Source organism: Sminthopsis crassicaudata, chromosome 4 (genome assembly GCF_048593235.1).
Source record: "Sminthopsis crassicaudata isolate SCR6 chromosome 4, ASM4859323v1, whole genome shotgun sequence".
In the NCBI taxonomy this organism is placed as follows: Eukaryota; Metazoa; Chordata; class Mammalia; order Dasyuromorphia; family Dasyuridae; genus Sminthopsis; species Sminthopsis crassicaudata.
This window is the reverse complement of record NC_133620.1, coordinates 305,049,485-305,063,526: the sequence shown is the minus strand read 5'-3', so window position 1 is coordinate 305,063,526 and position 14,042 is coordinate 305,049,485. Positions and strand designations below refer to the sequence as shown.

Below are 14,042 nucleotides of genomic sequence, written 5' to 3'. Positions count from 1 at the left end.
TGACTTCTATATGGGAATGGTGTTTTTAAAGGATCTTCAGTGTGAAAAGTAAAGGCTACTTGAAGATGGAAGTTTGTAGAATCATGAACAATGAATATGGAAATGAATACAGATGTCTGCCACATCCAATAGACTCCATGAATCTGAAACCATGGTGATTTCCACGGTGACAGGGAATGATATGGAAAGAAGCAGTGCTCCTAAAACAAACAAACAAACAAAAAACCTAAGGGTTTAGATTGAACTTCCTCTGGAGAAAATAACATTAGTGGAAGTAAATGTAGTAGCTTTGAATCTATTCTTTCTGTTCATATTAACCACTGACTGATAATGGCAAGTTCATTTGCAGGATGAGTTTCTGGGAGTAGTGATTATTGATAGGGATATTGAAAGATAGGTGTGAGTCCCTAGGATTAAGCCTTAAGGCTTCCCTTGATATAGAGACAGAAGTCAGAATTTTACTATAGAATAATATATATATGTATATATATATATATATATATGTATATATATATATATATATATAATAGTATAATCAAGTCTACATTAGATAAAACAAAACAGTTTTGGATAAGGTCTGCTGATTCATGGCTAAGGTAGTATTCTATTATGATTCTGGTCTAGAAGCTAGGGGGAGAAAATGCCTTCCCTGCTAGAGTTACCTTCCTTCTACTCTGTATTTATTCTCTATATACTTGCTTATTTATATATTGTCTTTCCCATCAAAGTATAAGCACATAGTTAAGTGCTTAATAAATATTTACTTGATTTATTGGCTTTGATATAAAACAGGAGCAACTAGCTCGGGATGCAGCAGATATATTTATACCTGTATAGAGATATAGATATGTACATATAGAAAGATATTTGTGTCTAATGCATTCAATTGCAAGGCAGTGTGATGTATTAGATACAGTATTAGATTTGTTGTCTGCAACATAAGGTTTCACATCCCACCTGTAACACTTATTGGCTGTGTACCTATGAGCAAGTCAGTTAACAGCTCCAAGTTCAGTTTTCTCATTTGTAAAATGGGCATAATAATTTTTGTAATAGCCTCACAGAGTTGTCAGGCTGAAATAAAATACACACTTAAAATGACATTTCTTTTTCAACAGAAAGTGCAAGCTTAATTTAGAGCAGAGGTGTCGTACTTGATGCCTCTCCCATCAAGGGTGGCATGCAACATTCCCTAATATACCCAATAAAAATATAATAAAACAGATAATATCACATTTTAAAACTAAGTGGCCTACAAGTATTCTTATGAATCAATTTTTAGCTTCCACTTTTATTTGAGTTTGACATTACTAGTCTAGAGCATAAACAAGAAGCTTTCAGAATTGGTATGCTACATACCCTTCTAGCTTTTATAAAAGAGGAAAGAAATAACTTCATCCACTACACAGTGGCCTATCAAACCAGAAACAAAGACTTCCATAGTACAGCACTATGCTTATTACTTGAGACAAGCAACAATTTTGATATGGTTCCATAGGTGATAATAGTGGATGTATTAAACTTCTGGTATCTGACTTACTCAGAACATCTGACCTTAACTAAATAGAACCAGATTGAATTGGTTTCCCCCTATCTTTAATTTTGTTTTAGTTGTGTTGGATTTTGTGCCATATACATGGGTTTCACTGTTCTTTTTTGTTGTTTTTAATTCTATAATTTATAAGAATTAACATTACTCCAAGGAAACTTCAAAAGTTGTAGCTCTTAAAGAAATTAACAACTGTTAGATGTTGCATTGATTGTTGGTGTGGGAAGTCAAATGTTTCACTAATCATTCATACACAAGAAATAATATCATTTAGACCAAAGCACTAAGGAAAGTGTAGTAAAACAAAAACAAAACAACAGTAATGAAAACTGATGATGCAAAACAGCTCAATTAATATTCAGAAAACAAGCAAAACCTTCAGAGGAATCTAGCATCTGGACTGGTTATTATTGATTTCTCTGTCATAGGCTTCTTGAAGTTGAAAGAACATCAACAAGACAAGGGGAAAAAAAAGATAGCTATTAACCTGATATGGGGATGGTGGAAAACATTAATTGACAAAATCATGCAAAGCCTCTTTAGAAAAAAAAGTAATTTTTACTGATAAAATTCATTTTTCCCCAAGGTATAATGTACAGTGCAGTGATATGGCAAATTTCCATCAATTAGCTCTCAAGTGAACATGGAATGTTCAAATTTCCAAGTGCAAGGAAGATAGGAATCTGTCTTCATTGTGACCCAGGAGCAGATTGATAAAAGAGGCTTCTAATATGGCTTTGTCTGGAAATACCTGGTAGGACAGTGCCTGGTAGGCACTGGGGCCTAAAAACCTGAATTCAAATTTTCTATCTGTGTGACTCTGGGCAAGTGACAACCTCTATTTGCCTCAGTTTCTATAACTCTTAAATTAGGGTAATAATGGAACTTACCTGGTAGGATTATTTTGAGAATCAAATGAGAGAATTTTGTAAAAGTGCTTGGTCTATTGTAAGTACCAAATTAGTATTTATTTCCTTCCTCTTGGTTAAGTTCATTGATAATTTGCTTCTAAGTTCTAATTAGTGTGTGATTATTTAATCTTATGATGAAAGGAAAACTATCAATCAAGGTTCTAGTTTCCTTACATCATTAGCAAATGTTTATCAGATTTAAGAAATAAACATAGCATTAGCAAATTTTCAAATTTGAGGGAACACACATATATCAATAGTGCTTGAAAGGAGGAGAGTGAGCAGAACACATACCATTGTCAAACTATATTTATCCTTAGAGGTAGCTTTTATAAGTGACCTCACATGATGTGTTTTTGACTTTTCAGTTGAGTACCAGGATATATATGTAGACAGATATAATTAATTGCAACTATTGACAAGCTGGATCAAGAGGTTAAAAAAATGGTCATATCCCATGCCAAGTAAAATTTAAAATTAGAAACAAAACAAAAAACCCCAAAGTTTAAGAACAAACCCAGTTGTTTAAAGTCATTGTTAATTAAGATGTAAGATCCTGAAATGAGACCAGCTCAAAGGCCTTGCTGAGGTGAAAGTATGACATGCAACAAGCAGGTGCTTTAGCAAAGTTCATTTATTAATCTGAAGATCCAAGCATATTTATGTGGTCCATGCCATTGGCCTGTTTTAAAATTCTTCCAAAGGATAGTTCCTACTGGTTCCTTATCTGAACAAGATGTCTTATGCTTCTGAAACAATCTTTCAGCAGGAAAAAATCCATGATCATTAAGAGTTAAAAAATTAAGGGTTTATATGACCTTATTCATAGCTTGTCCTCATATCCCATTCTTTTTGTTTTTGTAAGAACATCTTAATATTACAGTGTTTACATTCAACAATTGCCTGATCTGAAGGAATGTATGTCATGCCAAATATGTGTTTAATATTATAATGCAAACAAAATTGCTTAAATTTGGAGAACATGTAAGCCGGACTGTTGTCCATTTTTAGCAACTGAAGTACACCTATAGAAGCAAATACAGCAAGCATATGTTCAATAACATGAATTATAGACTCTCCAGTTTGGAGAGTGGCTACTACAAAAGAAGAAAAGCTATCTACAAGGACAGGTATAAAGGATAAACCTCCAAAAGAGAAATAATGACATATCCATTTGACAAATTTCTAAAGGTTTTTAAAGCCTTTGGGATTTATCTGCACACCATGAGGTGGTAAACAATACCGTTCAAATGAAGTGCAGAACTTCACTCACTTGCTCTCCAGTGATGTGAAATTGTTTGAGTAGAAATTGAACTGATTGTTGATATATTTGATGAGATTGTTGTGCTTGCTGGACTGTGGAAATGTATGTTCTAACTAACTGCTCTGTAAGAGTTCCCTTCACTTATCAGTCCAGGTAGTTTCATGTGTGAATTAATATGGAAGCAAAAAAGAGAGTGACTTTTCGCATGTATAATAGTTTGCAATCTTCTAAATAAATGGAAAATATCAGTGTTAATGGAGTTGCAAATAATAGCAGTTTCTATATTTTGTAAAATAAACATGGAATATTTGCTGTCAGAAACCATGATTTTCCTCTAATATTATTATGATAGCATATAATTCATTCTTTTGAGTGGAATTATATGGTGTTGTGATTATGCATTTCTTTTGGTGTGTTATGTAATAGGCTGCTCGACCAATTTTTTGTGGCATATGTAAAAATAGTTATGGCACCTTAAATGAGTTGTTTTTGTACTATCCTTGGAAACACACATTGCTGCTTTCATACAAATTGAAGAAGTTATCTATTGTCACTACATAAGTATATATATAAGGATTTGTCACTCAGGATTTTGTTATACCAGACTTCCCAATTGTTGTCACCACATAAGTATATATATATATATATATGGATTTGTCACTCAGGATTTTGTTATACCAGACTTCCCAATTGTTGTCACCACATAAGTATATATATATATATATATATATATATATATATATATATATATATATATATATATATATATAAGGATTTGTCACTCAGAATTTTGTTGTACCAGACTTCCCAATTGTTGCTGCATATATGATTGATGAATTACATGAGAGTCATTTCCTTGAATTTCTCTAGCTCAACCCAATCCCTTTTGTATTAATTCTGCTACTTGTAAGAGATAGGGAATTATTGACAATGATGATTGAGATGGAAAATACAACCATTCAAATATCTGATCCTGATAATGTAACAAACACACTCATGAGTTGCTGTTAGGTATCCAGGACAGGAAACTCCATGTTTGATGAAATCTTTGATAATTTACCATCTTGAAGTTTCTTTTCTATGATCTAAATGATGAATCTAAAATAGATTGTGTTATGGATCTAGGGAAATCCAATTCTGGCGCCACTCATAAAATGTCATGCAAAGATTGCAAGTCATCATTGGTAATCTTCAAATAAGGTCTTGGAAGTCCGTAAATGTCTTTAATATATCTTTCCATAATTACCTTATGATGTCTAATCTCTGGGACTTTACAATGTGGTTTAAGTTATTATATAGAGGCTCCTGTTGGATTTTTTTCTGGAACTACTCTCAGTCCATACTTTTCAAATTACTGTATCAACTTTTCAAGAATAGTTGGTAATTTTTTTTACTATGATAAGCACATAAAATGTTATCCATATAATGAATAATATAAACTTGTGGGCCATTGTTGTCTAATGGGACAGAGAATTTGATCTATATATTGTTGACACGGTGTGGGACTGTTCTTCATCTCTTGAGGGAGAACATTCCACTGATAATGTTTGTGGGGGCTTTATGATTAATATTAGACAGTGAGAAAACAGAATATTTGCAATGCTGCTTCTGTAAGATAATAGTATAGAAACAATCCTATAAATCAATAACTCACATTGGCCAATTTTCTGGTATCATAGCAGGGGATGTTAACCCAGGTTGTAAAGCTCCCATACTCTCCATTCTTTCTTTAACTTTCCTAAGGTCTATTAAGATTCTTCATTTTCCTGATTTCTTCTTAATGGCAAATATGGGGGAATTCCAGGGACTAGTGGTGGATTCAATATGTTCTTTTTTAAACTGCTCTTTTATTATAATTTCCAGTGCTTCTAACTTTTCCTTATTAAGAGGCCACACTTACCCATAAAGTGTAATGTTCTCTATGAGCAGGTTTCTTGAGGGACTTCTGGAGGCAACCTTAGTTTCAATTCAGTGTAATCACCCCAAATGCAGCCAGGTATTAAAGTCCAAGTCTTTTATTATATCCTTCAAATTTTTATCTCCTCACTTGGGGCTCGGGTAGTTTTCTGGAGGCCTTCTGGATCTTGGTTTCAGTGTTTTCCACAGGACAGCCTGCCACCACTTCTCTATCTTCCTTTGTTCTGCCTGACTGCCTTCTCTGGATTGTGTATTTCCTCAACTGAATCCTGGCTTGTGAATCTCCCAAGTCAATCCTGGTTGAGGCTCCTAGTTGTATATGTTCTCTTAAAGATGTGAATCTTGTGGAACTCTAGTAAGTATTAAGTACATTACGAACTAGAACTGTTAAGTGCCACACTAAATTAGATAATTATTGTCTCTCTCAATTCCAGTGACTTAGCACCTTGTAAGAATCCTAACATCAAAGGACCTTCCTTCCATTTTACGGGGGGAACCTCCACTTTCTCAATAATAGCCATTATCAAAAACCCCCTGTCCCTATTTTTATTCCCAGGTCATGTAAAATGTCTCAACCCCATATTCAGAGGAAGCTGTGGAAGGACATATGACTTAAATACTCCTTCTGTCTCTTTACTCTGCCATTTTAACCATTAAGCACTACATAAGGGTGTCTGAGTACCACCTACACCCCGGAGAATTGTTTTGTACATTTCCAGGGCCCACGAGGTTGGGCAATGTTTTTGGAGAATGGCTGAGCTCTGCCCTTGTATCTATTAACTCTTTAAACCTTTTTTCTTCAATAAGTATATCAAGCAGACCTTTCCCTCATTATTTCCTGGGTCCACCAAGATTGAACTGAAGACTGAGTTTGAATCATCTTTGTAAAATCAGAGCTAGGGGTAAGTACCTATTTACCAATCACGTTTCCTGTCTTAATTTTTATATTAGCATCCAGCAAGATATACAAGACTACCATTACTGGTCCTTGAAAATCTGAGGGAATGACATTAGTTTGTGTAACAATGCCAAGGACTGCAGCGTGGTCTGTACCAGTAATGATGTTGTATGTGCCAAGTGGTAAGAGTAATGGTAAAGGAAGTAGTTACTTTGGTGCTTTTGTTCTGGAAGTATTTCAGTATTTATTTCTGCTAAAAGAAGGAAAATTAGGGAACCAGATTGTTGGACTCTAATGATTGTTGAATGACAATTGTCATTCAAAATGTCAAGTCACTGACACAAGGGGAGTCATTTGAAAGGCTTTCCCTATTGTTTGTTGGGGTTGGGTTGAGCCCCAAAATGACTTTCCCAGTTGGGACCTGCATTCATTGGTCCTTTTTTTTTTTTTTGGAGCCATCCTTTATTACATTTTTGATAAGGCCAAGGGGTTCTAGCTGTTCCTTTGTTCTTCCTGCAATCTTTTTTAAAGTACCCTGGCTTTCTACACACAAAACACTATTATTATAGCATTAATACCAACGACAGCAATACCAACAGACATCACTTGATTGTGCTTTAATGTTTGTAAAATGTTTACAAATATTATTTCATTTTAGCCTTCACAACAGCCCTGGGAAGTGGGCGTTATTATTGTCTTCATTTTACAGATGAAACAACTGAAATAGACATAGGTTAAGTGGCTTGCCCAGGGTCACACAGTAAGTATCAAGGCAGGATTTGAACTCAGATTTTCCAGACTTGAGAGCAATGCTTTATCTCTCCTCTGTCCCACTTACTTACGTAATTTTATAGACAGAGAAATAGAGGTCCAAAGACCTCCATTCAGTTATGTTTTTCATTCAGCCATTTTGCTTGTGTCCAACTCTTTGTTGGACCCCATTTGGGGTTTTCTTGGCAAAGATAATGGAGTGGTTTGTCATTTCGTTCTCCAGCTAATTTTACAAATAAGGATCTGAGGTAAACATAGTGACTTACATAGTGACTTACTCATACTTATGCCTCATACTTCTGAAACCAAAACATATACAAGGTTGCTGAAACTGATACTCTGGGCTCACTGATTTTTTTATTCTATGATACATTAATGATGCATTAAACAAAATACTCTTCAGTTTTCCCCTGATTCTGCATTGTAACTATAATTGGCAGCTGGGTCTAATCAATGGCTCATTGGACAATTTTTGTCACAATTATTGATGAGCCCAAATAGGATACTCTCCAGCATAATCAAGGTACATTTCTGGGCAGGAAAAATCAACTGACCAACAAAGTTGCTCAATCTATCTAGGAAACTATAGACACAGGTTAGTGTTCTATGTACTTGTACATACAAGTTTATCTCTTATGCCTGAATAACATATTAGACATAAATCACTGGACTTTAGAATGACCAATTTGGCAGATGCCATGAGCATGGCACTGTGATTCAGGAGCTTCAAGCAAGGGCTAGAATCTTAATGGAAGGACCTCTTATTACCTTCTTTTTTCTGAGTGAATACCCAGCTTAAAAATAAGATTCTTGCAAACTCTTTGAACTTTCATCTTATTTCCCATTATCAAATAAGCAAGAAATTTATCTATCTGATTATATTAAACTCCAAAAACCAGAGAAGATTCTTAACAAATCCATCAAGCCTTGTAGTAACTTAATAAGATTGATAAGATAGATTTCTAGAATATATGCATAAATGTTGTCTGGAAGATATCACAAGATCACTACTAGCACTAATAATTCATTTACATAGGTAACAGAGTAACTAAAAAAATCACCCAGATTCTTTAATGATTGAACACTTTGTTTAGAAGTCATGGTTGATGATGTGTTATTAATTTCCATCATTAGTTCTGGTAGGGTAATTCTGCTGTATTTCAAATGTAATTACTTGTATCAAACTTTGCCACGGGTCTTGGAATGTTAAACAACTAACTATATAATAGGGCTTCATGTACTTAGCCCTTTCAAATCCCTCTTCATTATAGTATTAAGCATTCCAAACCCCTTTTCTTTAGAGTATCACATACTTAGAGAATGCAAATCTTTTCTAGAGACATGTTAACCTGTAGTTCTTAGGCGTTTGTATGAGCAACATGTCCAGAGCAATACTATTACTAAGGAAACTAATATTACAATAGAATGAAATAGAATTTTAAAACAATATTTGCTGTTGGAGACCATCCCTTAAAATAGACCTTTCCTTAACTCTTCAATGAAATTCAGGTACTAAATTTAACTTATTAAGGACTTCAGCAAACATAAAATATGAAACATGCAGCTAATATCCATTTAAACATTGGATTTGTAATTGTCGCCTTTGGTTTAGCCATCTACTTCGTAAAGCTTTCTACTTCTAGAAAACATTTTTCTGTGGACATTCTGTCTCAAAGGGTCTTTTCTTGATATTTGTCTAAACTCTGAGATATGCATCTGTGGACCAAGCTCCACACAGAAGTGTCTTTAACAGTTGTTGACAGTACTTGGAATGAGCCTTGTTCCTAGAGTGTATTTGCAAAAATTTCTTCCAATAGATCCATTTTCCAGGTTCCAACTTATTTTAATGTTGCTTAAACTCCGTTGTGATAAGACTTTAATTTGATTTAGTAGGACCTGACAAAACCTGAACATACTGGCCTTCCAGTAATTGGTTCATGTGATAAAAGTCAATGTAAACCTCATGGAGTTAACCTTAAAAACAGAGATATATGAAAAACATCATTTTAAGAAAGCCTGTTATACTGAATCTTATTATTAGAATCATTAATCATGTCTGAACTATTGTAATGGAATACAAGTATAAAAGCTTCCATTGCTTTGATTTTTCTGTTATAAGTTTGCGACCATTTCTTGTATCAATTTCCAATCTAAATGACTAAGGAAAATCAGTTCTTAGACTTATCTAATAGTTACATATTTTTATATTAGATGATGTCCATATTTTAGCATACTTTTTCTGAATGATATGAGGATAACATGTATACTGAAAGGAAGAACTATGATAAAGATATAAAGATTTTAATTTTTAACGAATTAGTGAACTTCACTTGGGTATGGTAAGTGGTACAGTGGATAGAGTGCTGGTCCTAGAGGGGGAAGACTCAGATATTTATTAGCTGTGTGACACTGGGTAATTCATTTAACCCTGTTTGCCTCCGTTTCCTTTTTAGTTAAATGAGCCAGAGAAGAAAATGGCAAACCACTCCATTATCTTTGTCAAGAAAACCCCAAATGGAATCAGGAAGAGTTTTACAGAACTGAAAAAATGACTGAACAATAACTAGTGAATTTCAATTTTGGAAAAGCAACAAGAATAAACTGCTTCCACTGGAGAACTAAAATAGTGTAGTACCTTGCCACTTATTTGCTTCAAAACTCATCAGGAAAAAAAAAAAAAAAGTTTCAGTCTCAGGTCTTGCTGGGCACTTGCCTTGATTGAGCAATGGGGATATGAGATTGGCTAGGCTAGATGTATTACTCAGTCCCTACTATTACTGTTATTGCCCTCAGCTATGAACAGCTCCTAGCCTGCAAAGGCAATGAATGGTATACAGGACTATCCTTGTGAGTTGATCTTCTATATATTGAAGGACTTGTCCTGTAGTTCTTGCAGAATTTGTGTCTATAGCATATAGTCTACTGGCTCCAAAAACAGTTGTTTTGGAAGGGTCATGGAGCTGTCAGTGTGCTCAATAGGAGAAGGAGCATGAGGGGGCAGGGAGGGGGAGAGATGACAGTAGTGGGGGAGGACTCAGAACTCCTGAAAGCACTATTCCTTAAGCACTGACCAGAGCCCTGGGCTATGAAAGGCCCAGCCTCCACTTTCAGGCCCACCACCACCACCACTACTACTACCTCCACCACTGGGGTTGGATGAACTGCAAAAAGGTTACATTTTCTCTCAGAAAGTGAACTAGATCAAGAAGGGAGTGACTGGGCTAGGCTGTCTCATTTCTTTCCAGCTAAAAGTCTCACTTGCCCTTTTGGGGAATTGGGTGGAAAGGTATGGTTAGATACAATGTACTCCTTATGGGAAAAAATCGTTTAGTACTCTTTTTCACCATTTATTCTATCTTCTAGAACTAATAAATGATGAGTACTGAGGTAGCACTATATATGGCTTTCAAATGTTTTCTTTGGGCAAAAGAGTCTATTAAAAGGACTCATGAAATCTGTAATAATTCTATTAATAGCTTTAAGATTTCTGCTGTTATGCCAGTGGGAGGAAAAATAAGAAAAAAATGAAATTTGGTTCATTTCCTATATATTTGAAAAATAAGATCCTTAACAGAAGAATCTTGCTGTGAAAATTGTTTACTAGTTACCTGCCTTCCTTCTAATTTTGGTTGTATTAGTTTTGTATATGAACCAATCTGGAAACTTGTTTTTAAGTTTTATGTAATCAAAATTATACATTTTACCACAATACAATTTACCAGAATTGGATTATAACTGTCCAGTTTGAGATTGGTACTATTCAGCTGCATTCCTTCATTTTTTTCATTGATTCCAGATAAAATTTATTATCAAGTGTTTGAATTCTATAAAATAATTCTTTGATAGCTTTATTAGTGTGGAATTAGATAGATAATTTAAGTAGTATTATATTTTTTGTTATATTGACTGGATCTACACATGAGAATTTAATGTTTCTTCAATTGTTTAGATTTGTCTTTATTTGTGTGAAAAGTGTTTTATAATTATGTTAATATCCTTCTGTGTATCTTAGCATGTAGATTCCTATCTGGAGTTATTTTAAATGGAATTTCTCTTTCTATCTCTTCTGGCTAGGTTTTGTTGATTTATTATATAACTTTACTGCAACTTTGTTAAAATTGTTAATTGTTAGCAGACCCTAGAGTTCTCTAAGTACATCATATCATTTACCAAAGTGATAGTTTTGCTTCTTAGTTGACTGTTCTTCATTCATTTTCTTTTTCTAGTCTTTTTGTTATAGCTGGCTTTTTTAGGACAATATTGCAAAATAATGCTTGTAAATGGACTTACTTGCTTTAGTCTGATCTTTGGGAAGACTTTTAGTTTATCTGCATTATATTTAATGCTAGTAAGCATTAGGTAAATACTTCTGATCATTTTAGGAAAGGCTCTATTAAATCCCATTTTTCCTTTTTAAATGGGAATGTATGTTGTATTTTATCAAAAGATTTTTCTTCATCTATTGATATAATTGTATGATTTTTGTTTTTATTATTGGTATGGCCAAATATAGTTTTTGTAATATTGAACCAATCCTATAACCTAGATGTTAATCTCACCAAGTCATACTGTATGATTTTTGTGATATATGGCTGGAATCTTCTTGCTAATATTTAGGATTTGTACATCAATATTCATTAAAGAAATTGGTTCCTTGTTTTATTTTTGTTTTTATTGGTTTAGGTAACAATACTATATTTTTGTCAAAGAAAAATTTGGGAAGTTTTTTTTCTATATTTTCAAATAGTTCCCACAGCACTGTAACTAACTATTTTTCAAATATTTGGTAGAATATACTTGTTTTTTGTTTGTTTGTTTGTTTGTTTGTTTTGAGAGGCTAGGGTTAAGTGACTTGCCCAGGATCACATAGCTAGGAAGTGTTAAGTGTCTGAAACCAGATTTGAACTCTGGTCCTCCTGAATTCAGGGCTGGTGCTCTATCCACTGCGCCACCTAGCTGCCCCCTAGCTGCCCCCTAGAATATCTGGTCCTGGAGATTTTTTCCTAGGGAGATTATCTATAGTTAAATTTCTTTTTCAAAGGTAAATTATTTAAGTATTTTCTCATTTAAGTTATTATGATTAAATTAATATGATTTAATAGGGCCCCATAAAACCTAAAAACATTGTCCTTCCAGTAATTAGTTCATATGGCTAAAGCCAGTACAAAGTTTATGGCATTAACTTTAAAAATATCAGAGGTATAGGAAAAATATCAAGTTTAGCAATTGTGCTATGACAACTTTTATTATTAAAATCATTAAACATGTCTGAACAAATCTGCTCTAGAATCAAAATTCATTCCAGATATTGTTAACAGTTGACCCCCCAATAAAAGAGTATGCTATTCTATTAATCTAGGCAATTTATATTTTTAAAAATATTCATCCATTTCACTTAAATTGTCAGTTTATAATTAGGCAATATGACTCCTAATAATTGCATTAATCTAGTTTTCATTGGCAGTGCATTTGCCACTTTTTATTTTTGATTAAATCAACCAATGGATTTATCTATTTTAGTTTATTTTTCATAAAATCAACTCCTAGTTTTATTAGTTCAATGAAATCAATGGCTTTTTGCTTTTAATTTTATTCATTTTTCCTTATTTTCAGGATTCCATTTTGGTATTTAATTGAAGATCTTTAATCGGTGCTTTTTCTAACTTTTTTTTTTTAATTTGCATGCCCAATTAATTGATTTACTCTTTCTCTTTTTTGTTGATATATACATTTAGATAAATTTCCTCCTACATATCACTTTGGCTATATAACCCAAATTTTGACATATTGTTTCATTGCTATCATTTTTTTAGTGACTTTATGGAATATTTCTGTAATTTATCCTTTGACTCAGTCATTCTTTAGGTTTGGCTTATTTAGGTCCCAATTAATTTTTAATGTATGCTTCCATTAAATGCAATTTTTATTGCACAATGGTCTAAAAATGATGCATTTAGCATTTCTACTTTTCTACATTTGTTTGTGAGGTTTTATGCCCTAATGCATAAACTTGAGAAAAGGATATATTTCTTTCTGTTCCCCTTCAATTTTCTACAGTGGTCTATTATATCTAATTAAAGTTCTATTCATTTTTTAAACTTCTTAGATTCATCTAGTTCTGAGAAGAGTAAATTAAATTCCTTCACTAATAAGTTTTCTCGTCTGTTTTCTCCTATGAGTCACTTAACTTTTTCTTTAAGGATTTAAATGCAACTCAATAGAAAATTTAACATGTAAGAGCCAATATTAAAGACTCATTTCAAGGGATTCAATAAGGAAAAAAAAAATTATGTGTAAATATAAACCATATGTCTAAGACTGACATTAGTAATTGGTCCAAGAGAAAAGTCCAAAGAAAGAGTGAAGCAGAACTAAGTATAATATGACTCTAAAAAATAAAACTATCTAGGAAAAGGCAAAAATGGTAATTATGCTATATGGATGAGCTACTCTAACAAGAACCAACAGAAGAATTAGGTGGGGGAGGAAGGCTGATAGTTATGAAAATCTACTCTCATTAGGAATGGGTTAAAGAGGAAAAAAATTATTTATATACACCAAGAAGAGTATAGAACCTCCAAAATTTATAAAGAAATAAGGGGGAAGGAAATAAAATAATGTGGGGTACAGAAGAGAAGTGGGATAAAGTGTAATAGATAGAAGAAGATAATAGAGGAATAGGGGTGTTATGAAGAGCTTAAGTAATAGCAAGGCAAGTTAACAGGAGAAAGT

At 33.4% G+C, this 14,042-nt stretch overlaps 1 protein-coding gene across 2 annotated transcripts in view; it reads left to right on the top strand.

The window, feature by feature from the left end:
• Positions 1-14,042, top strand: part of B3GNTL1 (UDP-GlcNAc:betaGal beta-1,3-N-acetylglucosaminyltransferase like 1) — a 133,070-nt gene that overhangs the window by 965 nt on the left and 118,063 nt on the right. The window lies entirely within an intron of this gene.